This window comes from Mycteria americana, chromosome 6, assembly GCF_035582795.1.
Source record: "Mycteria americana isolate JAX WOST 10 ecotype Jacksonville Zoo and Gardens chromosome 6, USCA_MyAme_1.0, whole genome shotgun sequence".
Taxonomy (NCBI): domain Eukaryota; kingdom Metazoa; phylum Chordata; class Aves; order Ciconiiformes; family Ciconiidae; genus Mycteria; species Mycteria americana.
In genome coordinates, this window is record NC_134370.1 from 21,876,151 (window position 1) to 21,900,307 (window position 24,157).

The 24,157-nt window shown below is 39.8% G+C and overlaps 1 long non-coding RNA gene across 2 annotated transcripts in view; it reads left to right on the forward strand.

Annotated features, from left to right (window-relative positions):
• The window catches only part of LOC142411284 (uncharacterized), a 64,038-nt gene extending 40,953 nt beyond the window's left edge, over window positions 1–23,085 (forward strand). Inside the window, exon 3 of one of the 2 annotated variants that reach the window (XR_012776149.1) lies at window positions 20,733–23,085. This is a non-coding gene — a long non-coding RNA (uncharacterized LOC142411284). Of the gene's footprint in view, window positions 1–20,700 lie in introns of both variants that reach the window. The other variant, XR_012776148.1, reaches the window with a different exon arrangement.
• Window positions 23,086–24,157: the final 1,072 nt, after the last annotated feature.

A 24,157-nucleotide genomic window follows, 5' to 3' on the forward strand; every position in this document is an offset into this window, starting at 1 on the left:
TACTAGTAGATGAAGCCTATGGGGACACTTTTTATTGCTAGCTTTTCTGGGCTCAGGCACCATTAGCAAAAATGGCAACATGTGAAAGTTTTCCAACTGTAGACATGGCTCCTGAGTACTTGAACAGGTTCCCTCTACTGTTAACAGAGATTTCTAGAAGATATCATTCCCTCTTCTGATTCTGAAGAATATAATCATTTTCATGCTACAGTCAAAAGAAACAACCAGGTCTTTATCCCCATCCTTGTGTCTTTGGTTCAGGACTTACCAGCTTTATGCAGGTGCTCACAGGTAACTTCTCTCTGTTTACAGATCCTGATCCTTTATCATTAAAAATGAATTAAGCCCCTCTCAACTGATAATTACAGAACTTAATTTTTCAGCTGACATATTCTTCCCTGAATCTATACGAACATTGATGGGATTTCTGAATGCAAGTTGAAGACAGCAGTTTAGAACAGGAAGCATGAAAATAGACTTTTAATGAGGCAACAAAAATCCCATTTTGAGATTACTTCCAATATTTCACAAATTTATTTATATTCTGCACTGGAACAAAATTAAAAATATTCAAAGGTGTACAGCAAATGGAAGCACTAAGCCAGCTGCATAAACAAAGAACATTGTTGGGAGCTAGAAAATGGGCAAAGAATAAACTTGCAAAGGAAGCAATAATGGATCATCAATATCTGTAGATATCAAGCAAGGCTCTCACAGAGTAAGACAGTTCCTCCTGCAATTGTCTTAATCTTGACAATACACTGCAATTTCTGGCTGATTCCCCTCTTGCTTGCAGATCACATTTTGATCTTCAAAGCTGGTAAAGCCCAGAATTCAGGCAAACTCGTATTTTGGGGAGTGCTTCATAATTTGTTCTGCAAGTCCAGCTGCAGCAATTATTGCTTTGATGACTGAATGGGGAGCTCACAGAAATCAATCAGCTAGGCTGCTGGCTTCTCTGATGTCAACAAAAAACACCTGGACATCATCTGCTTGGTTTACAAAAGGTGTTCTGACACTAGCTCTCCCCACAAAGCTCAGCACCATGCAATATCCCAAACAGAATCATTAACCTCATGAATGCCTAGCAAAAAGAAAACTATTTTTTCCATTTTATTTCTATTCAATAAAACAATTTTTTCCTGTTTTCAGCATCCAATCACACCAAACTTCAATTAGTCCTGGTAACCATTCATTGCAGGCACATTTGGTAATATTTTCATATCTTCTAATCATCCAGCAGAGACAATAATGCCTTATTATTTGTATACATGAAACTGAACGGATTTTCACTAATATGTCTCCAATGTCACATAGGAGAAAGGCAAATGAAGCCTGGTCTAATTGCCTGACTCCCCAGAGATGGTGACAGGGTCCCACCCAGACATAACCTGGAATCCCCAAGAACTCGGTTTCTTCTCTCTATTGTGACTATTGTGAGGTCCCTGTGATGACTATTGTGAGCTCCCTGCCACACAGAAGAGTGATCAGCTTGGATATCACAAGGTACAAAGTCTTGGAAACAGACCTCTAAACTCTTTTGTGTGTGTGAAACACCAGAGGATATCACACATAGAGTCTGAAAAGCCATTTAAGTTCTGGAGTATCTTGACTGCACGTAGAATAAGCTGGTAGGTGAACAGTTACTCACATTCAGAACATCAATATTTTAACTATTCTTTCCACTGATCATTTTACACACTCATTTTCTGCTAATTGTGGTTGGAAAAATTAAGTCACTACAATTTCCAGAGTTGGTTTTATACTTGGCTGACGACTGCTTTGTAGCTTCTGAGTATTTTTTACTGAAACAGAAGTGTGGCTCAGCGTATAGTGCAGGTGACAATGTAATGGGCAGTGTTATATGGAGATGGAGAAGATCACCTACACATGTAGTGTACCAACTTTTATTAACTGGTGTACCTCCAAAAGACTCCTCATTCTTTCCAACCTCGTAGAAAACCATCAGAGGTTTTATAGAGTATTCATTCTACCAAGCATCTTTCAATTGCAGTGATCCCTCACTCACTGCCTCAGAGCCACTGAGCTTCATAGTCTTGTCTCAATACATATTAAGAAATGCTATGCAGTTCCGTATGTAATGAAATAGGACAAAGAGTGTGCTTGAATTTTGTAACAGATTTTTACCCTCTCAGTTTGTGGTGATGCACTAAAACTGTTCCCCAAGGCACTAGAAAGAAAGTTTTTATCTTCTTCAGGAATGTGCCTAAACTGAAATATTTGAGGCCTCAGCAAGCCCAGACAAAATTAACTGGCACTCTGACCTGGTCACAGTTTTCCATTTGTGTATTTGTGGAGCAGGACATGTACGTCACTACATCCAAGTCAGAATACAGAGAGAACTGATGAAGAATGCAACTATCTTAATGAGAATTTGAAGACTCTCACTAAGTCCAGTACCTGCCAGTTTTTATGAACTTCTTAAGAACTTCAGTTTTACCAATTATGAATGGTATTGTTTTGCTTTTAAAATATTTTTAATGGTTTTTTTGAATAACCAAACATGTTTCAAGTCTTTTCCATGGTTCAGCTCTCCTTTTGAAACCCAGGCTTTGACCTTTACCTGGGACCTCTCAGCTGCCCGGGAACAAAGACCAGACGCACCTCTGATTTTCCCAGATGTTCAGCAGTAAGAACCCTACAATTTTTAGCAGCTTCAATGCAATCTTCATAACTCATTGATGTTTTCTAGCAGGGGTTATGCACACAACTGCTCTAATGTTAACTTCCTATCTCTCCTTCTCTACCCCCCTTCCTCCCTCTCCAGGACAATCAGAAAAAAATACAAAGGTCATTAACCTAACTGCAAGCATCTCTTCCTGCTTCTTGTGTGGTTTTCACCCTGACCTTGATACTCTTTTCTGTTTCCCTAGTGGCACCTCATGCTCACACCACCCCCTCATGCTTCCTTAAGAACAGGAACAGCAGAAAGAGGGAGAGAAAGTCTGGCAATTAGAAACATACCCTGAGATTTCCTGCTTCTAATGCCTATTGCAAAGGGGCTGCTGTTTCTCAATTAACAGAGACTAAAACAAGAGAAAATTAATGAGCTTAGCAAATTGAGGACAAATTGAATAAAATGGGGCCAAATTCATCTCTGACGTCTTTTCTTTGAGGGCAAAAGAGGGATAAATTTATCTTGATATTTTTAACTGGTTTTTAAGGACACAAGTGAGGATTGGGGTTTCTGTTGTTGTTTTGGTTTTGTTTCTTTTTAACCATGTGGTCATTTGGTACTTGCTATCTGAACTACTTCATTAATCTTCTGTAACTAAATATTGTTATTACATTCATGTAACCGATATGATAGACTGGAAACAACACGATTAAATGGCTGAGTTACTATCACTGAGGAGTGAACCAGCCACTGAATAGTGGCATGACCTGAGACAAGTCACTTGTGCTCTCTGTGCCTTTGGATATCCCCAGGCTAGATCATTCCCTTAACACAAGCTCTTCAATACAGATACCATCTCTTCACTATGCTTAAGTAGTTATTAGAGTCTTTTGCTTACTGACTTGGTCTAAGTGAATGTTTATTACAATGAAATATTTTTGTGGCTGGTTTACCATAGAACTATAACGAGGACACTTCCACAGTATTCAGGTGCAAAAACCTGCTATGTACTACATTCAGCACTAAGAGGTGTTGACAATACTGTCACCTGGCAGAATTACTTGGCCTTAGGAGAGAAACATTTTTGGCTTGTAATTGTTACAGAGCTTAAATATGCAAATAATTGGAAAGTCCAACAAGAGTTTCCAGTGAATAAAATACTAATTTTCATTAACCACACTTAAACTGTAAATTTGCTATTACATAAGTCACATGTAAATGAAAAGCCTTAAATCAGGTGTGGAACGTACTTGTAGACAAACACTTCTTAGCAATAAATTAAAATGAAGCAGCAATTGCCCTGTTGTGGCCTAGGTGGAGCATTTGCAAGTGCCGCACACAGAACTGGCTATTCACATGGTTCTGGCACTCCTTCCTAGTTTCCTGCTGCTAAATTACATTAAGAGACTCTAAACATACTTTCTTAATATCCCTGCCCCCTGCAGGGAATTATTGTGGTTGCCACAAGAATGTTACTTGATCATGATGGGGCAGGAAAAGGGCTTGGTACAATCCTGAACAAGCGATCCATGATCCTCTGGGGTCCTAATTCAGCCTGCTGTCTCTGCTCAGCAAAATACGTGGCCCCTCTGTTTAACTTACATAAGGGGTTAGGTAAGACGGACTGCAATGAGAGCTAGCACATTTTTAATTTTGCCAGTGATGTCAGTGGAGTGTTGGAGATTACCACAGGCTGTACAAGTGGGGTTATAGACAGTAAGCTCTGCAGATCATGGACTGGTTTTATAATTTTCTTTTTCTAAACTACTTCTTAGCATTAGGGTCTGAGTTTAACTGTGGCTGCTACAGTGCTACTGTAATATAGCATCACATCTGCATAGAAATATAGATGTATTAAGAGATGAAAACAGAAAGTCACAGTATTCCAACAGTTTGATCATTGCACTGTTCTGATGCCAGCCAGTGAAGGGCCATGTAGTTCAAATTAAGTCATTTCCCTGTTCCTGGGTCCCAGCTTACCCTCATCCAGTTTTCAGATTCACCATTCTTAAAATTTGTTGTTTTTTAATTCATGGCAGTACATGCAGCAAAATTGAATCATAGAGTGCTACTCCGTGAATTAAAACAGGAAAATGTGACTATATCCCTGTTTCTGAATTTGCTGATCATATATTTACCTGTGAAATGCACACTGCTGAAAGAATAGTCATTGATAATTCTGAGCGAAAAATACCCAAACCTCTGTCTGGGTTACATTTTCTGACTTAAATGCACTTGCCAAATTGTCATATTTCACTAAATATAAACCAGCAACTTTAAATCCATAGACTCATATCACAAGCCAGGTATTCCATTTAGTGATGTCTGCAGTAATCCCCAAACCTCTGATTCAGCTACACTAGACTGTTAGAAATGGCCTATCTTGATCAGGTGGATCAGGTTTTTCTCTGCGTCAATCTTAATCAGAGCCTTACTTGCTATAAATTGGTCAATGTAACTAGATCAATTTATATTTAATGAAGACTTTATCCAGCAAAATGTCTTCTTCAGGGATTGCAGGAGTGTCCAGGTATGTGTTGGTATAAGCATACATACTTCTTGTAACAAAATGGCAGGAAAGCCTGACATAGGGTGATGATGTTTCTGAAGATTGTCTTCTGAAAACATGGAGCACCCTCGATCCCTGCTGCTGCCATCTATGAGCTTATAATTGTAGCAACTACAGGTTCTGTCAGTAACAACAGTGCAGGATTACTGCACTAGGACAAAAATGCGAGTTTTCAACCTTTGACCTGTCTGTGCTCTCTTGACTTATCTTTGCCCTGGTTTCTTACATTGATCTCAGCTGGTAGGAGTTCCTGAGAGGTTCTGTACATCTCAAAACAGAATTGTGCACAGATCATCCTTCCCGCTGAATCTCAAGTCAGATGCGAACAAAGCAAAGAAACTACATTTGTTTTGCCTAGAGTCAGAACTGCTCCTCGCAACTTTCCCTGCCATGGCTCTTCTAGTTACTAATTTGTATAAACAGACTGTGCTTTGCACAAATTCCCCTGTGTTCTGGGACTTACACTGTCAGACTTGAGCATGCTTTTCTTGTTCATGGTGTCTTGTTCATGGTGTCTATTTTTTCCATCTCTTTTACCAAGTACTACCTTGCTTGACAGACCTGAGGAATAGGATACTCTAATCCCCTTCTCCTGGCACTGTTATTTTTATCTGATGGAGAGAACAGGCACTTCCCTTTCAAAGATGCAGCTAGAGAAAAATGAAGGAGTTACTGCTCAGAGGCTGGCTCGGAGACTGAGGGAACACCTCTCATATTGCTGCTGTTGGATTCTGGAAAGGCTGTAAAATAACCAGTACAGAGGTCCTTGATTTATAAGCAAATTTGATGCTTCTAACTGGATGCAGCTGGGATCTACCAACCTGTGTTTGGACCAAATTCAAGACAAACCACCCTACGAGCTGCTATGACATGCATTTGCTGGTCTCCAGCAAGCTCCATTTCTGTTGTTCAGGCTCCTCTGTGCTGGGTCTGAGCCTCCTCACTATTGCTACATCCTCTGCAGTGGGGACCAGAGAAATGAGGTGCAGGAGGGTTTGCACTGGGCCCATGCATGATGAGGACTTCCCCACACTGGTTGAAAACAGTAATAAGGACTGTGTTCCTGCTCTGTTGCATAAGCAGAACACAGAGTGGAGAGAAGGAGATGGATGTTAATCTGGTTTTGAAATTAATTTAAGCCCCTTTTTCTTCTGTAATCCTTTATTCTAGCTCTGGTGTTTTCACATGATATCAGAAGAATAAAAACACTTAAACCCCTTTGCTCATAGACAATGAAATGTAAATTATGCTCAGTTGGAAGCTTTTCAAACCAAAGGCATCTTTCAGAATTAGCTAAAAAGCAAGGTACCCCCATATGAGATTTAGCAACATGTAGTTATTGACTTCTCTCTTAACAACATATTGCCATATGCCTATGGAGCTGAAAGCCAGATGTGCTGTACTGCTGCAGCACACAATTTCTCAATTCTGCTTCATCAAGGTACTGTGTCCCAGAATGTGGGGAACCTGATATTAATATACAAAGGGTCACTATTACTGTGACAAAACTAGCAGCTTTATTGAAGGCACCTACTCTGGCTGTGCATCTAAGTGCTAATTTACACACACAGGTATCTACATGTGGAAGGCCTCACGCAAATCATCAGGGTTGGGTTCTAAAGATCTAATCTGGCCCTGGTTAGGATGAGGTCTGTTTTACTCAGTTTTACTGTGCAGTGCAAAACTCTCCGTTTTTGAAAGTGTGTGTGTGAGACAGACCGAGAGACACTTATCTCTGAAATGATCTGGTACTCTGATACAGATATATATGATTATGCACATAGAAAGCTATGAATGTGTGCATATAAGTATAAATCTTACATGACTATATATGTATTATTTATTTTAAGTTTAAGCAAAAGTACTCTTACTCCCAATGAAGCTAATAAAGAAGGGAGAAAATACTTCCTTTTTGATGGTATTTTTATATGACTAAAGCTTGCTAATTAATGAAAGGAAGAGCCTTTTCATTAAAAAGTTATTCCTGTCAAATGAGATATTGCTTTTCTGTATGAAAAATTACACAATTACTTTTGTGTGTCATAATTTGTAGGAGAGATATATCAGGGAAGCTAAAAAAAACCTACTCATCCCTTTCTCTCTAAGCATACATTACCATGATTCCATGTATGTTGCTCCTTGCCATATGAATGAAAAGAAGCTATATCATTGTGCAGCCCACTCACTTCATCATGAATACAGCTGCATCTGTCCAGGGATTGCACAGTACTTTGTAAGACAGTGATAAGTCCTAGCTAGAATTCTATGGTTGCTTTATGCAGGAAGTTGGGTGAGATAAATATAATGATCCCTTCTAACTTTAAAAAAAAAAACACTCTGGGAATCAGTAATTCTCAGTTTCTAAATTAAGAGATGGCCACACAAAGAAGGGAAGCGACTGCTTAGAATCATGCAACAGGCCTGCAGGAGATGGCTAAGTAAAATCTCATTGTCATGATTCCTGTCTGATAAATCTTGCACCTTGTTTCCTTCAAAGCAAACCATGACAGAATTAACACATTTTCATACAGAAAACAACTGCCTTTACAACCGCTCATGCTAAGACTTATGCTTGATTTTCTCTGTTTAGCAAGTTTCAGAGGCTGCTGTCATCATTACTGATTCAGCATACTGCTGTACAATTCCAGTTCAACTTTTTGCATTAGTTATGATCAGAAAGACTGTATCTTCATAGGAGTTAACTGTAATTGGAAAGGTGCAATGCCTTTGACTGTACCTTCTGCCTTTGGTCTCATTGTGGCAATTCCTGTATCATTATACAGTCAAGAGGACAACTAATTATGCTGTACTTCCATAGGAACTTCCATGCAAAGATCCAAATCCATTTTAGAGAAAGTGAAATTCTGATTAAGAATACTGTTCTGGAATACAGTGATGCTCAGCTTAGTGGCAGAATCATGACTTGAGCCCAGCTGCTTCATACACTACACAGAACACAGACTTGATCTAAAACTCATTGAACTTAGTTCCTGTGTTTGAGATAAGGTAGGTAAATGAAAATGGCTCAGGGCTAGCATAAGTGTTGTGCACCATTTGGGTCCCACAGGATCTCTGCTAAACAATGCTTAACCTTTGTAGTGTTGTTCTGCAAATGGTTGAATTTCACTCTGAATCTCACTTTCAAGCTAATAAAGTCATTTATCTCTTGCAAGAGGGATGTAAGGGGAGGAGAGGACAAGGTCTCTGGTAGAGGCTGACTCATGGTCTAAGCACTGGCAGAAAAAAAAATGCCTTAATGATTTCAATAATCTGCTGTTGAACCAAACATCTTGTTCCCATAAGATGCTTTGCATCTATTTATAGACAATAACTATCTGATCACAGCTGAAAAGCAGGTTATTCCATGATGTGTAGTACCCTTATCCAGCCAGAGATAACATCATTTTGCTTACCGTACATGCCTCTAGAGCTGAAAAACAACCTGAGTCTCCACAGCACATTCCAGCATTGCTGCTTTTTCAGAAGGAACTTTCTTCTTCCACTCCAGCTTCAGCTTGGTACCTATATAACACAGGCATTGTGCCCTGAAAATAGAGAACAAAACAAACTTTGAGGTTCATTTAAACTATCACAACCATTTCATCCTTCTAGCACATGCCTGTGCATAGGTTCCCATTCTGCAACTGATATTTATTGATCTAGATTCATATGATCCAAGAAAAGCTTGACTGCATTGCCTTGTGGTAAAATTATAAGGGGGAAAATTGGAATGTGGGGGAGAAGGGAGGAGGAAGGCCAAGCTTTTATAACTCTTTGTAAACCTGGTTTATGTGAGTCTAGCCAACCCAGGGTCTAAATGATCTGTTACACTTAAGAAGTGGATGTGAAAGGCAGCACTGTTGCTGAGCTGCTGGTGCCCCACAGAATCAAAACATTTCTGCTGAGCTACAATTTAAACAGTCATACTCCAACTAATTATGGGAAGCAGCCCCTGTGAGGAAGTATGCTTTCCTTCTCAAAGCATTTTACCTTCAGCAAGTAAACAGTCCTAAGTGTAATATTAAAAGCACTAAACTTTATGTGCATTTTTATTTTGTGCTAATAGAGCAATTAAAAATACACACTGTCTTGACATTGCATTTTTATTCTAAAGAGGTTTCAATGTTTTCCTGTGGATTCAGGTCTGATCTGCACATCACTGTCTGTCAGGAGAATACAGATCTCTCCTGCCTTTGTGCTTTCATTAACATAATAATTAACTGTTATGGGTTCTCTGTCATGACCAGTTTCTGCTTAAATTATGAGATTGCAATTCCCTGATACTGTGCCTCACTCTGGCACAAAACTCCAAGGAACCATCTACCAGCTGAACTCCTCCTGCCTGCCACTTGTTCCTCTGCCCCTCTAACATATATGCTGTATTTTTATTTATCCTTACAGACTGCAGAATCAATCTGAGTAAAATAAGATTTCCCAAAACATAAAATCACATTTAGATCCAGACTCTCCATCTTCTTCCTTCTCCACCCCCATACAATGAAAGTGTCTGTACATTTGGCAGATAGTAAAACCATCCCATTAGAAACTTGTAGACTTTCTGACAGTGCTGAATAGACCATGGGAGAATAAAGAGACTTGTGCCGTCAATCAGGCAAAGTGTCCAGAGAAACGCACATGATGATTGTGAGAAACCTGTATGGTGGTGGGCGGAAAGGGGGAATATTTACTCCATTCCAGTGAGTCTGTACAAAGAATTGCCAAGCATCACACGAATCAGAATAGAGCTGTGTTTTCCAATCCACACAAAGCGAGAAGATCTTTCAAGGTCTTCAGCTCCTATTTACCAACCTTTACACACACTCGGATTCTTGGAAAAACTCAACACTATTGGTTTTATGTATATAGCTGCAGAGGTGCCTGGCCCTTGAAAATCTGGCGTTTTTTCCGGATGTATAAGCCTTAAAATTCTGAGAGGAGTTCTTTCAGTAACGTGCTCAAGGACTGAAAATTAATTTGAAATGGCATACGGCTCTCACATAGCTTCTCTGCAAAGAACTTATCCATTATGGGGAAGAAAATGGAAAGAACGTCTGGAGGTCTGTTGAAAAAATGTTAGCAAGAATTAATTCAAGCTTTTTCCGGCCCCAAACTTCATGTAGGTTAGAGTCTGAAAAGATCTGGGCTGAGGCTCAAAACTAAGGTGATGCTCTCCTCACTTGATCTTCTGCTGTGTTCAAAGAAGTAATGTAGGATATAGTAGGGGAAGAAAGGTTCTTGGACTCATTGCTTAAGTAACCAGATAAGATTCTCTGGCCTGTTACACCAATAGTCAGGCTAGATGATCTAATGGTCCCTCCTGGCCTTAAAATCTGTGAATCTAGAATTACACACCACTATAAAACTTATGTAAGGAAGGGGAGAATAGAGGCCAAAGAATTACAAAGAGTATTTATAAGCCTGCTACAGTCATCACTAATGTACATATAATTGGCAAAAGCATTTACATCAGAGGCCAGCTGTAACACATACGTTTATTGAAGGCTTGCACATTTCATTATAACTGAATTACTGAACATATCTAAGCCATTTATAGTGAACTGTGGCAAACTCTAAAATAAAGTAAACACATGTGCAGAGGTTATTGATGTGGTATGGCTGTTCTGATATTTAAAGGCATTATAAACGATTTGCAAGGCATTTAATAAAAGTGACCTACATTTATATAGCGCCTTTTATCCTGAGGTATCCCAAAAATTCTGTACAAACTGTATAGCCTGCCACTGCATTACTCTAGGCTGACACCAGTGTGACTCTTCTGAAGTCAGTTGAGTCACAGTGCCATCATGCTGGATTTGGAATGTGACTAGTCCAATCTTGCATATATAAATGGTGAAGAGAAGGGGAAGTAGCAGTTGTTTCACATGTTTCATAGGACCTGAGTCCTTAAGAAGCCATTGGATCATCTAATCTGACATTTCATATTACTTAGGACATCTCTGGAAAACAGGCAGAGGATCTGGAATCTTTCTTTACATGTCTGAGCATTGCAAGTCTCAAACCTCACATCTAAGTTTGCCTCCCAGTAATCTCTTTCTTACACATTCTTCTTGGAAAAAGGGACATCAAAACTGATCTCATCAATTCCATGTACAGAAGCAAAATTACTTCTCTATGACTGTTTGATATTTCCATTTCATGGCCTTTCTACCCTCTTACAAGATCACATTGTCCCTCTTACTTTCAGCACTGCTCTAAGAACTCTTGCTGGGATGGTTATTTATAACAACATCTCACTCCTCTTAATTTCCAAGACAAAGTCTCACAGCATGTGGGAATACCTTGTCTTCTTAGTCAGCAGTCTTAAAACTCAGTTGGAAGAGCACATGCCCAGATGATTCCAATCACTCCATGATAGGAACTTGCCTTCTTCATTATTTACTATTTCATTAACCTTTATTACAAAACTATCATTCAAAACTCTATTTTATTATTTAGTTTGTTGAAGAAAATATTAAATGGTATTGGAGCAAAAAGCAGTCTGTGGAGATCCCTCCTAGAATCTCTTAACAAGTAAATGAGATTTGTTGGTGATACACCTTTGAATACATCCTTTTAATTCCTAACAATACCAATCTGTGCAAAAGGACCCTTCAGCCCTGGTCTCCATCTCCGTCTTGTGGATGGAAAGATACGTGAGCAGGGAGGGAACTTCCATGCACTCCACTAGGTGCTCTGATTTGATGATCAGAGGATTAGGACTGGATGGGGCCAGGTGATGGGACATCACAAGAACACCTACCCTGAAACGCAGCCAAAGCCCATCAGTACTAAGTCAAAAGCCTTGGAGAAAGCCATGTATGCTGTTATCAGAACATTCCTCATATCAAATTGATCAACAATCCCATCAGAAAGAGATAATAGGTTGACTTAACATGGCATGCTTTACATGAAGCCATATTACTGGCATGAATTCTATTTTTCAGTTTGTTGTTGGTGAAGTTCCAAATTAACCAAGCCATTACATTAAGTACAACTGACGTGAGGCTATACTGTTTTGTAATTTTCTAGCTTTCCTCTTAATTGCTTTTAAATAATGGAACTACACTGGCAAACCTCCAGCCCTCTGGAATTCCTCAGTTTTCCAAGAATTGTTAAATACCCATCCAATAACACTATATAGCCTGGATACATTCTCATTCAGTGCCAGCAAAGATACACTTTTGGAGAAGCAAAAAGGAATAATTCTTTTGACCAAAACTACAATGTGGTAAGCCCCAGGGGAACTGAAGCAAAACCCCAGCACTAACATTCCTGAAAAAGACATTATGGCATCTTTAATTGACACTAAATGGTCAGGATATAATTTTAGGGCTTCTCCAAAAATGTTACCTGTAGCAGCCCAAAGTCCATAAAGCTCTGGCCTCTAATACATCAACATTTTTTCCTAGCACAGGAAGGACCTTTCTAACAAGACCTCAAACCAAGTGCTAATACCCTTTACACTTACTTTGTGAGAATGTCGTGCGATAACATAGCATGACTGCTGGTATACAGAAACCTGATAATGAAAATGGAATGCCAAACTTCTCCTTTTTTTTCAACTCTCTGAAACTAATAAAAGATATTACTTCTCCCTGCAAACTATGCATGTCATATCATTATGTCTTCATCACTACAATCACATTACTAATGTAGTCTGCATTCTGCTGTAGTACTCTGCGTACTGCTGCACTTTATTGATAATTAATGTATATGCTCACTATATTCTGCAATTTAAAAAAAAGTCAGCATTGTGGGCAAAATTATATGCTTGAGCTATAATCACTCCCATCTAAAGGTAGCTGTTTAGGATACTCTTAAATTCACTGTAAGAATTGCAAAACTGGTTTTACAGGGTGAAATACTCTAAAATACTCTGAACTGGCTTAGGTAAGTGATCAAGGCAGATGACAGTAAAGGACCCTCTACTTGCATATTGTGAAGATCCTTTATTAAGTAGCATTCATAAAGTATTTTCCCCTCTCATTCTCACCAGGGAAAAATCTAGCAGAGCCAACATACCTGGATTGATATGAGGTTCTTTTATCCCATTTTTTGGGGGAAAGATCAGAGATTTTTCTGTGTTGTGCTTTTTTTAAACAGGTCATTTCTTAGACCTCTTTAGATCACAGTTACACAAACAATTTCACTGGTATGACCAGAGGGCTGTGATGTCTAGCAGGTGGCAAGAACAAGCAGCTGACGGATGTAGGCAGGGACAGGAACAGGAACCCCTTACACTCAGCTGTGAAAGGATTTGTAAAATGGAACTGCAACCTCAGGAACTTGAGCTTGCTAAACGCTAATGACAAATCAATGAGAGACTCAGGATGTTCTTAGATAAACACTTTCTCTGGTGCCAAAGCTGACTTAAGAAGTTCCAGTTCCTGCCCTCCCCTGCACCTGCTAACGCTTTTTCTCTCCCTCCAGCATTGCCAGTTGCATCACTGAAATGTGTCGGATTAAAATGAAAACTTTTAACCCTATTTTAGTTCTGGTTTATAGAGTGGCTCTACCAACTGCTGTGATGTAAGTGAAGGGTTGGAGCATGACACCACAGGAAGAGACAGACGGGCTAGAATGAAGGGGGCAGGGGTGTGTGGGTACCTGAACAACATAATTATAACAATGGCAAATACACATCTCCTGAGCTTTGGTGTACTGTTTGATACCATAATTCATCTGATCCAACATTTCCTGGGAGTTCATGCATAAATTCCCCCTGAGTTCAATGGCCTTTGAATGAGGCCCCAAAAGCAGGTACTCTGCAATAACAATTTTATCCCCTTCTGGCTAGAAGATTTTGTTAAAGAAACAAAACACTATTTAGAAAACATTCAAACTCTCCAGAATGTAGATCTGTCTAACCATTGCTATTTTCATTGTCCCATATTGTGCTATTTCTACCTTTAAATTTCAATTTTTACCTCTACCTTTCAATTTTATACTGCTATCCACAGATTTATATAGATTCATGTGGTTTTACAACTGCCTCACACAGTCTATGAAATCTCAAACACATTTGTTTAGACTATGAGCTTGTTTATTCTGGACTACAATGACCAAATATACTCTCTGAAGCTAATGTGATTAGCTTGGCCAAGCTGATTAGGAAAGAAGAATGTCAGGAATTCCTCTTCCAGATGTAGCCTGCATCGCTCAGAACTTTCTCCAGCGGGAGCACGGTTCCCAAGCTCCACCTAACTTCACATAGATGGAGAAAATCCCAAGATATAAAATTAAGGAGGCAGAAGGAGGGGTGGGAGAAGGCAATGATTGCCTTAAACATGTTCACACTTAACGGAATTAATGTTTACTGATACAATGGAACCTAAAGAGGCAGTCACATCGTTTAATGTGTTAGACTTGCAGACCTTTGACTCTTTTATGGTTAATTAGCCTTTAGCTTAAGAAAGCCCCCAGGTCATAGAACTTCCATCAGCTCTGAATTCAAAGCTTTGCCCTCTCTCACCCTGGCAGTTTACAATGTAATGATGATTGATAGTCAGATGAAAGCATTAGCTGGGGCCTGTCTTTTTGCATTGTGCTGGGAGAAGTGTAATGATCTATAGCTGCAATGGTTTCAGAAACCGTTTTGGTTGATTGTGACCTTAATTACCCACTTAAGCAGGCTTTGGCCAAATTGATTTTATACTGCTTTATTCTACAGCAGGTTAAAAATTAACCCTGCAATCTTAGATGCATTTTACAAGGTTTCTATTCCCTTGTTACCTAAAAAGCCCCTAGTGAATATGACCTTAAGTTGATATTCATGAACTCAAGTAAAAAGGAGGAATGATACCTTTTAACAGTGATAGATTTATACTCTGAGTAGATATGGGGCCAAATACTTACCTCCTATCAAAGTTATACTCAGATGACCAAAGACCTTCTTGTATTTGGTTAGTGAGCAGTATGTGAGCTAGATTCCCACCTAAACTAAAGCTTTTTTGCTTAGTCCCAGGAATCATAGGCAGCTTTAAAATGCTCCAGACAAGCAGCAGCAGATGCTGTTCAGATGGGAAAACTGCACATATACAGGAGCAAAGTGGCTGACTTTATTGGCCTAAGTAGCACAGGGATCAGACTGGCAGAGTATTTGGAGCAGGAAGCATCATACTTCCCCTCAAAAAGTCCAGCCTTCCCTACATCACATAAGGAACATTCTGTATGAAATCTTTCTAGAGAGAAAAAAGGGAGAAAGCATCGTAAAGACACATCATCCTTTTCTACATAAAGAGAACCCTCCAAAACAAGCCAAGGCACAGGGGAGAGAAAGATGAGACTTTCTCACTCGACACTCTTTGCAGACAGGGTAACGCTCAGAACATTGCTAAGATTGCTACAGCAGGACTGAAACTATGGTCAAGCCCAAACTTGTCTTACATCCTCTGTGAGAACAAACTTTTTCTGACAGAGAACTTGGGTCTACACTGCCTCACTGTGCAAGCTCCCACATGCAGTGGGGAGGAAGCATGGCAACCCCATTCTAGATCTGTTCTTATTGTTTGGCCAATGTGAGCAGATAACGTGTCACAGTATCCTTCCTAAAGGAGACTTAAAACTGTCTTTCACAAAAGATCAGTATTTGCACACAGTCTGTGCTCCCATGGAAATGCTGGCAAATCCACAGAGCTATAGGCACCCCATATCTAGGTGGTGTGGAGTGGGGAGGCTGTTGAGCTCCGGCCTGTGCCCTAGTCCAGCTGATTGCAATGTGCTGCAGACATAACTTAGCTCCTGTGCAGGATACAACCAAAATCTTATGCAACATATAAACACACAGTATTTCTCATTTCTCCTGTGATCCATGGTTCTTAAATTTTGGCTGTAAACCATCCCAAAACCTTCTCTTTTACACTGATGATGTTTTCTAACTGGGATAGTTGGCTCCCACAGGTCACAGGATAGGGACCAGACAGCATGTTCATTCTCAGTTGTTACCTGCTCACAGAAAACGATCTGAAGGCCTCAGGCAGAAAGAATCATACACATGTTCAGCTTACTGACATACCAAGAACCATAAGACATTCCCAGAAAACTTGCTAGCACAACAGGGAGTGTGGAAGGAAGGAAGTAAGGATGAAAAGAAGAAACAATTTTGTAGGTATAGCTTTGCAAAATAGCTGTTGCTCACTGCTAGAGACACAACAGGGATGCTAATCATCCAAACTAACTCTGCAGCAATTACATACTCCAGGTGGTGCAAGTGTCTGTACGTGCATTTTCAACAAAGCCTTGATAAGCTGAAATATCTGTTCCATAGAAAAAAGTAGGCTTTTGGCTTGTGCTCAGCATGCTCTGAATGATGCTTTTGCCACCTGTATTTTAAGGAAAGCACTTTCTGTTCTGTTTTATTCCACCTGACACTGATCTCCACATGGCCCTGTTTTCTGTGAGACAGAACAGCTGTTTGATGTCAGGAAGAGGCCTTCCTCAGCCATTATTTGGGTGCAGCTGCATGCCAGCACTTGCAGCTGATACTACTTTTAACTCCCATCTTAGCTTTCCAACTATTCATTTCATTCCCACTGTCTTTTACTGTATTTTTTGCTTTCTTCTGACTTAGCTTTAGATACTTCCCTATTTAAGGACCTGGAGCAAAATTTGTGATTTTACCTCTCAACTGAAAATTATTTTAGCTATATCCTTTGCAATACCAGTGATGAGGTATGAACTAGATAGATACTCATGAGATTACAAATGGAAGGTGCTCTTATCTGGGGATTCTTTATTCTACAGGGTGCGATGCCTTTGAAGCCTAATGTCTTTGTTGATCTAGCTTGCAATACCCAAATTTGCTAGAATTTTGCTCAGTTGTATGTGTAGGTCCTTTTGGCCAAGTACAGCAACCAACAAAAATGAACAGCGCTTCCCTCTAACTCTTAGCCTGAGCTGCTTATACCTTGAAGAGACAATATTCTGTGTCATGGCTGTCTTAAGTAATGAGAGATACTTTAGAAAGATCTAAACAATCCACCCAGATCAAGAAAGCTTTTGTTAAAATCACTGAGATAGACACAGAAGGTATTTTGCTGTTGTTCCCTTGGGCTGTCTTAGCCTCCTCAATACAGCGGTCCATCTGGCCTCCAGTGGAAAATGACCGAATTCAATTAAAAGTCCCTTTGCATCTTGCTGGTGGAACCTAATTAATATAATGCAAGTCTTTGGCCCTCTCTAGTGATCAGTCCCCATGGAACAGTTCTTGAATGCCATTGCTTCAAAGGAATAAAAGTAGCCCTCACCTAAAGGAATGGATGTACACATAGCTGGATACCCAGGTCCTCATTTAATGTCCATGAAATAACTGTGGGTTTCATTTTGGATCTGCCAGAAGATACTGACATCATCTTGCTCTTCTGTTTCTAAGTTAAAAGTGACCCACTTAGCACATTTATTTTCTGGAGTCAGTAAGGGACCCTGCAGCAGACACATACAGATTAAACTGCCTTTATATTGGAAATGTTTCTATTTAAAATGCAGTTTTTGGTTACAGTGTTCTCACATGTGCTATTGCTTCCTCCACATAAAAGAGGGAGCTTTGATATTCCCATTCGTGAAACACATCACCATGCATTTTAATAATCCCAGCACAAAACTGCTAGACTTAAACCAGCCCCCTGGCCTCTATATTGTTTGATTATTGACACATGCAGTGAATCTGAAATCTGCTTGTGACTTTATCTGGATGGGATGAAGAACAGATTTGCTTAAATTCTTGGTGACAGAAGTATAAGAAGGATAAAGGAGAGGTTATTTTCCATCACAACTGTTACTTGCTTAAAAAAATCTTCCCCAAAGCAAAGTTATAATGTGATATCTTGGAAGAACACTACTCCATTCTTTGTTCAAACACCCTTTAACTCCACACCAGCAAGATAGAATCATATTAGCTAGCTAAGGGCTCTAAAGATACTGATCAGATCGTTTTAAATTTCACTGAGGCTAGAGCTGGGAAAGGTTAAGATGCATTTCCCTGCAAGAAAAGTAGAACAAGTTTGCTGCCAGGGTAGCCGAAAAAGCTACCCATAATGTTGATAACGCCTTATTGATTCAAACAGCTACTTTGATGAAGCCACTTCTTTTTTTCCTGCAATCCTGCTGCTGCGGGCTGGAAAGGTAATGCCAAAGGAACACATTTGGCAGTTGGAAAAATATTCCATGAACATAGGAACATTCAGCAGAGAGAGAGAGATTGAGAGAAGCGGGTGATTGAAACCAGATGAAGCCAGCTCATGATCACAGCTTCCACTGCTGAATAACTAAGTCCATGTAAAACTTCCAGGCATTCCCTCCACCATGTGAGAAACCCCAGGGAAGACTAAGCCTTTGTCTTCTTCTGACACAAAAGCAGTGAGGATATTATTGACTGATAGAAGGTCCACAACATCCATCACTCCCTTGGTTCTGGTGAATATTAGTATGTCTTGCCACTTCCAGACATGGGCCAATTATCAGGAAATCATTATGCTAGAAGCCTGTGGATTGCAGATCAACAACTCCCCCGGTGCTAATGGTGTCTGCCTACTAGGATTGTCTATTCTTTGGATGCCACATAGGGGAAATACCCCTGTCAAAAGCTGGGTTTAAATTAAATGTAGTTGGGCTTACATGTTTATCATTGAAGCACCTGTCCCTAGTAGAATTAGCAGACAGTATGTATGCAGCCTGGCAGGCAAAGCATTATAGAGAAACTCAGGCCTAGACTCTGGGGCTTTAAATAATCTTGGAGATGTCACTTCCTCTCCGTATGCTTCAGCTACTGCATTAAGAGCTACACAGATGACAAACTATCCAGTTGAAAGCTAACTTACCTGTGTTGATGCAAGTTGTAGTCACACCTTTGACTACAGGAGGATACTCACAGGTTTTAAGCTCTTGGAGCTGAAATCTTTTTGTTCTGTGAAGTACTGCATGCTGGTTCATGATGGATAGCTCTAAATGCTACTGCAGTACAAATGATAATGATAACAGTGGTAATCTGTCAGCAGTTATTTAGAGAAAATGAAGCAGCTAGTGCCCTTCATCAAGACACCTGAGGCCAGTAACATGGTCTTGAAGGTCAGACAATGACACTTTCAAACTTCCTCCTACAATTGGACTGCCTGGTGGAAGCTAGAAAATCAGGCATTCAGCTGATTCAGAAGAATACAGGACCATACCCACAAAAATCACTCCTTTAAACATTATTCACTAATGGCATGAATATCTGGGACAGAAGAAGGAGGTTCTCCCAATACTGGCCCCTTAAATTGGCATTAGAAAGAACATGAAAAGGAGAGACAAAATGTGATGTTTGTCACAGATGTCCAGAAGAGCAATACTTGTGACATTTCCATCAGTGAACAGCACTCCACAAAGATTTAGTACTTTTAGCTCTTTGAAAAAGAAAAGCAATAATGGCTGGAATGTTCCTCTGTGTCTTCCCCTGTAGGAAATTCAGCCAAGAACATTCACAAACCTTGTTGACTTACTTCCCACTGCAGCTTTAAAGGAGCAGAGAGGGTATCCTCACTATTGTCATACTGATAATTTGGTAATTGACATATGATTATAAGTACAGAAATTCAGAGTTCTAAATGGAATTGGCACCAACCTCTAAAAATGAAATATTTTACCTCATTTTTAACCTCAAATGATAGAGTTACGGAAATTATATCCCCTTCTTATGCAATGCTGGTTAGGAGGTGCCACGTAACCTGATCCACAAGTGACGTGTAATCAAGACAGCAATTCCAGTGACAGTGAAAGAAGATGACAGCCCTCTTCATTCCTGCTGTTTCTACCCCGCAACTTTTCAGCTAAAGACAACTTCAACATTCAGTATTTCAAAGCAAAACTGCTGATTTAGGCTGTATCGAGGTGCTTCAAAATACCAGCTAAATTACATTCAGACAAGCTGAACAGCCCGAGTGAGTAAATGCAATTCATAATGTAGACCACTCGAGGGAGCATATGAGTGGGAGATTAAAAGGTCAAGATGATAACATATTTGTGAACTACAAACAACAATTTCCTTATTCAATAAAATAAAACAATAGTACAATTACCAAAGTGCTATGTTCTGAGAAGGTCAGACAGGACATCAGGTTTCATCAAATGATCTCATAAAAGCTGCTTCTAATAATTAAATATTGTTTGAAAACTGGTTATATGCCTGCTCTCCCCATGGCCTGCAATCTTGTCGCCCTCAGTTGGATGACTGCTGGAAAGGGGAATGCACTGTAAAGGCTGGCTGACACATTTGGCTTCAAAGCTTTTACTGATGGAAAATTACTTCAATTGAATATATATTTTCTCCATGGAACTTAAATTGTGGTCAACATTTTTCATTTAATAGTTTCTGATTTTCTTGCTTACATTTCTCCCATTGAAAGAGAGGAAAAAGACAGAGCAATTATTTCACTCTAACACATTCTTACTTAGATTTTTTTTTAAGGATACAAATGTCAGCTATTTGAAAATTAAACAGAAACATTTTTCTCACTTTCAGGTTCTCACACAAAATAAACTTGCCTTTTTCAGCTGACTCTGCTAGCAACAGAAGTTACTGTTGGGACATATCTTGGAAGATAAAGGCTTACACTGCAGGTGCACCTGAAAATAGCTGCACCTGAGAAGGGATTGAAAGATGAAGAAGGCAAGAACAAGAGGAAAGCAAGAGAGGCAAGGGATTATATCCTATTCCTGCATATCCTATTTGAGGGCAAAGACAGTCCCTGAACTGACAGAGCTCAGTGGAGATTTTGTGCACACCTGGAGATTCTCATCCTTCAAAAGAAGGAAGGAGACTGAGCCCCTCTATCCCTGCTTTCTGGCTACAAGAGTGAAACAAGCTGTGCTATCCAAGGAAGCAGTTATCTTACATTCGCCTTTGGTCAACTGCCACCGCCAACACCATGTGCAACAAAGTGCTCTTGCAGAAGGTGGGCCTGCCAGTCCAGCTAATACAACAGCAGATGAAGCAAAGGAACAAGCTGAGGAAGTGTTCAGGGGAATGGTGCTGGAAGTTACAGGACCAAAAATGCCTGGTCCTTCTGCACTCTGATGTTCTAGTTATTTATTTGTCCTTACTAACCACTATGGGGGACAACAGAAACTCTTGCGCTCAAACTCCACTAGAAATCTCCTTTTCAGTCTCAAAAACATCTGGCTTACATGCTTCAAGAATGAACTTACTTTTTATTATTTATTTATTTATTTAAAAATAGACAGGATATTGAACCAGCATTAGTGGGGAAAAGAGATGCAACAAAGCACTTCAAGCTAAATCCCATGAGACAAAGCACTGAACTGCTGCAATCAGGGCAAAGTCCATACTTAGCTTTTACCTCCCCAGTTTCCAACAGGAAAGACAGAGGATGGTAAAGCAATGTTGGGAGGCATTAAAGAGAAAGAGAGAGAGAAAATCAGTCTCTTTTTTTGTAAACTGATGCTGCAACTTTTGTATTGACAGCAATTTACTATCTTAAATTAGTGTTAGGTATGTCACAAGAAAAACAGAGAAACACAAAGATGGTTTCTCCTTCTTAGTGTTCCCTTCTGAAACCCTAGGATAGGACACAGAATTTGCCCTGAGCTCGAATAAGAGGGACATCTTCCAGCACTGTTACAGAATTTCTGGGGAAAAAAAATAGAAATTGGAGATAGGAAAACTTACTGAGTTATCTAACTCACCTCCATACTAACACAGAACTACACTAACCTCTAATATCACCTCCAATGTGAGACCTTGCTTGGCTGGGATGTGCATGGTATTTCTCTATACTTCTATTATTACCGTAATTTGCTACAACGTGGACAAAAGATGATAAAATCCATGTTGAGAGTTCTGAGAGCATTTTCCATTTGGGTAAAAAAGAACCTGCAATCTCCTCAACACCACTAATAATAAGACAGAGGAATCCCAATTCGCATGCATACAAACAGACACCCCAAAGACCTCTTCCGAAAGTCTCCATCTTCGTTTCTCTGAGGCAACCTGTGTAGGTTGTTTCTTACGTTAACAAACTTTCAGCAGTACCATTATATTCAATATGCGTGCCCCATTCCTGTGACACAGGGCGCTACCACCAGGTCAGGTCAGGTCACAGGTGCCACCCCCTACATTCATTGTTCTCCTGTGACAACAAATATTTGCACCTGAGGTGCAGTGATGATGGATTCTGCTTTGTTCTATGTCATGGCTAAAACAGGAAAGAGGAAATCCCTGCCCCATCCCTTTTTTCCTCTTACCTCATTTTCCCCTCTCTCTCTCTCTCCTGTTTGGAAAACAGTCTAGCCTGCAAAAGGTCTGTAAAAACTAATTTCTTCCTGCTGATAACAAGCAATGGAATAATTTCTGCTAGCATAACAAATGGAGAAAGCAGATAGTGAGGACAACAAACTTACTCATTTACAACCAGGTATCACTGACATAAATGGCAGTGCTCCCCTTGAATTTCTGTGGCAGCAATGTGGATCTCAGCTGGTGAGGCAAACATCCTCTTTACTCCACTCTACAGACAGTAAGCTCCACAGGAAGGAAAAGCAGCATCTTGCAAAAGTGGGAAGATTAATGAAGAAGGCACAAAGAGAGATTTTTCCAAAAGTGACTGATGTTCCAGAAAGAAAGTGATGGATTTCAAGTCAAGAGTAGTACTGCAAAGTAGAACTGACCAGAAGTATGCCAAGAAAGCGTTTTTCCTCTGAACTTGCTGATTTAGTCAAATTAAAATATTCTGCACAAACAGCTTTATTCCCAATCTCTGAAAGTTTTGTGTTACTTTGGGACAATAGTTTCTGAAGACTCAAAATTACTTCCCAGAACTAAAATTCAATTTCAGAGTCAGCTTTATTGCTGGCTAATCAAGTATGCTAAAATCATGAGTCAGGAACTTGTAACCCTAAAACTGAATTCTGAGAGTCTTAAAAAATGAGATTAAATGCAAAAATAATTCTTAATTAATTTGGTTTTGAGCTTTGAGCTGTCAGGGTTCAATGGCGTCAGGCTGTGTTATATGTTTTTTTGCACCCAGAAAAGCAGGATGTTATTTAAAATAACTAGAGATGAAATTTCATATAACTGTGGGAGCTAAAGAAAGACATCTTGACAAACATGAAAAAAAATAATGAAGCTATTCAATTCCACAGAAATAAGATGCATCCAGAGAGCTGTGCAAGATCAGCCTGTATAAGCTTTGTTTTATATTAATTAAAAAAGAAGCTATAAAGAACAAAAATAATGCCCCTCAGAACAAAAGCAGGGCATCCTTTACTTTAAATAGAATGCACATCCATTGTTTTTACTAGGGGATTTGAGAAGATTTGGCCCATCTGGATGCCTGTCTCTCTTAAAAATTGTGGTGGCTAAATATGCAACTATGTCAGCACACAGAAGGAGAATTTCATTCATGTAAGATCTGGCCTCATCCTGACTCATTAATGCTTTCCTGGAACAACTGCTTAGTTAAGATTATGAAATAACATTTAAAATATGGTCTTGTTATCGATTTGTGTCATCCTTTGACACAGTGATTAATTTAGGTGACCTCAGAATTAAAGTACAGGGTTCCAACAAGCAGATAAGCCAGTACACAAGTCTGGAGTAATGCTGGCAAAACACAAGGCTGGTTTTAGAAGATATTGATGCTAGGCAGTGGCATGGGAGCCATGTCCAGTCCAACCAGTCTGAAGCAACAGATTTGCACATCTCATACAGGTCAGGAAGGGCCACATCTTGGTGGTATGCCCAGAATCAGACCCATGGAAAAGCAGCTGCCTCAGACTTCTTGCATTCTTGCTGCTGTTCTTCCCACTTCATGTACAGCAGCCATCCCACACTTCCTGCTCAAAGGTACTGGTAGTAACATGTAGGTGTTACTTGGAACTCCTAAGTAGGCTTGGACTCTACTGTGCTAGGCTCTGCACGTACAGGCAGCAAGAGAGGGATCCAGCTCTACAGAGATTCC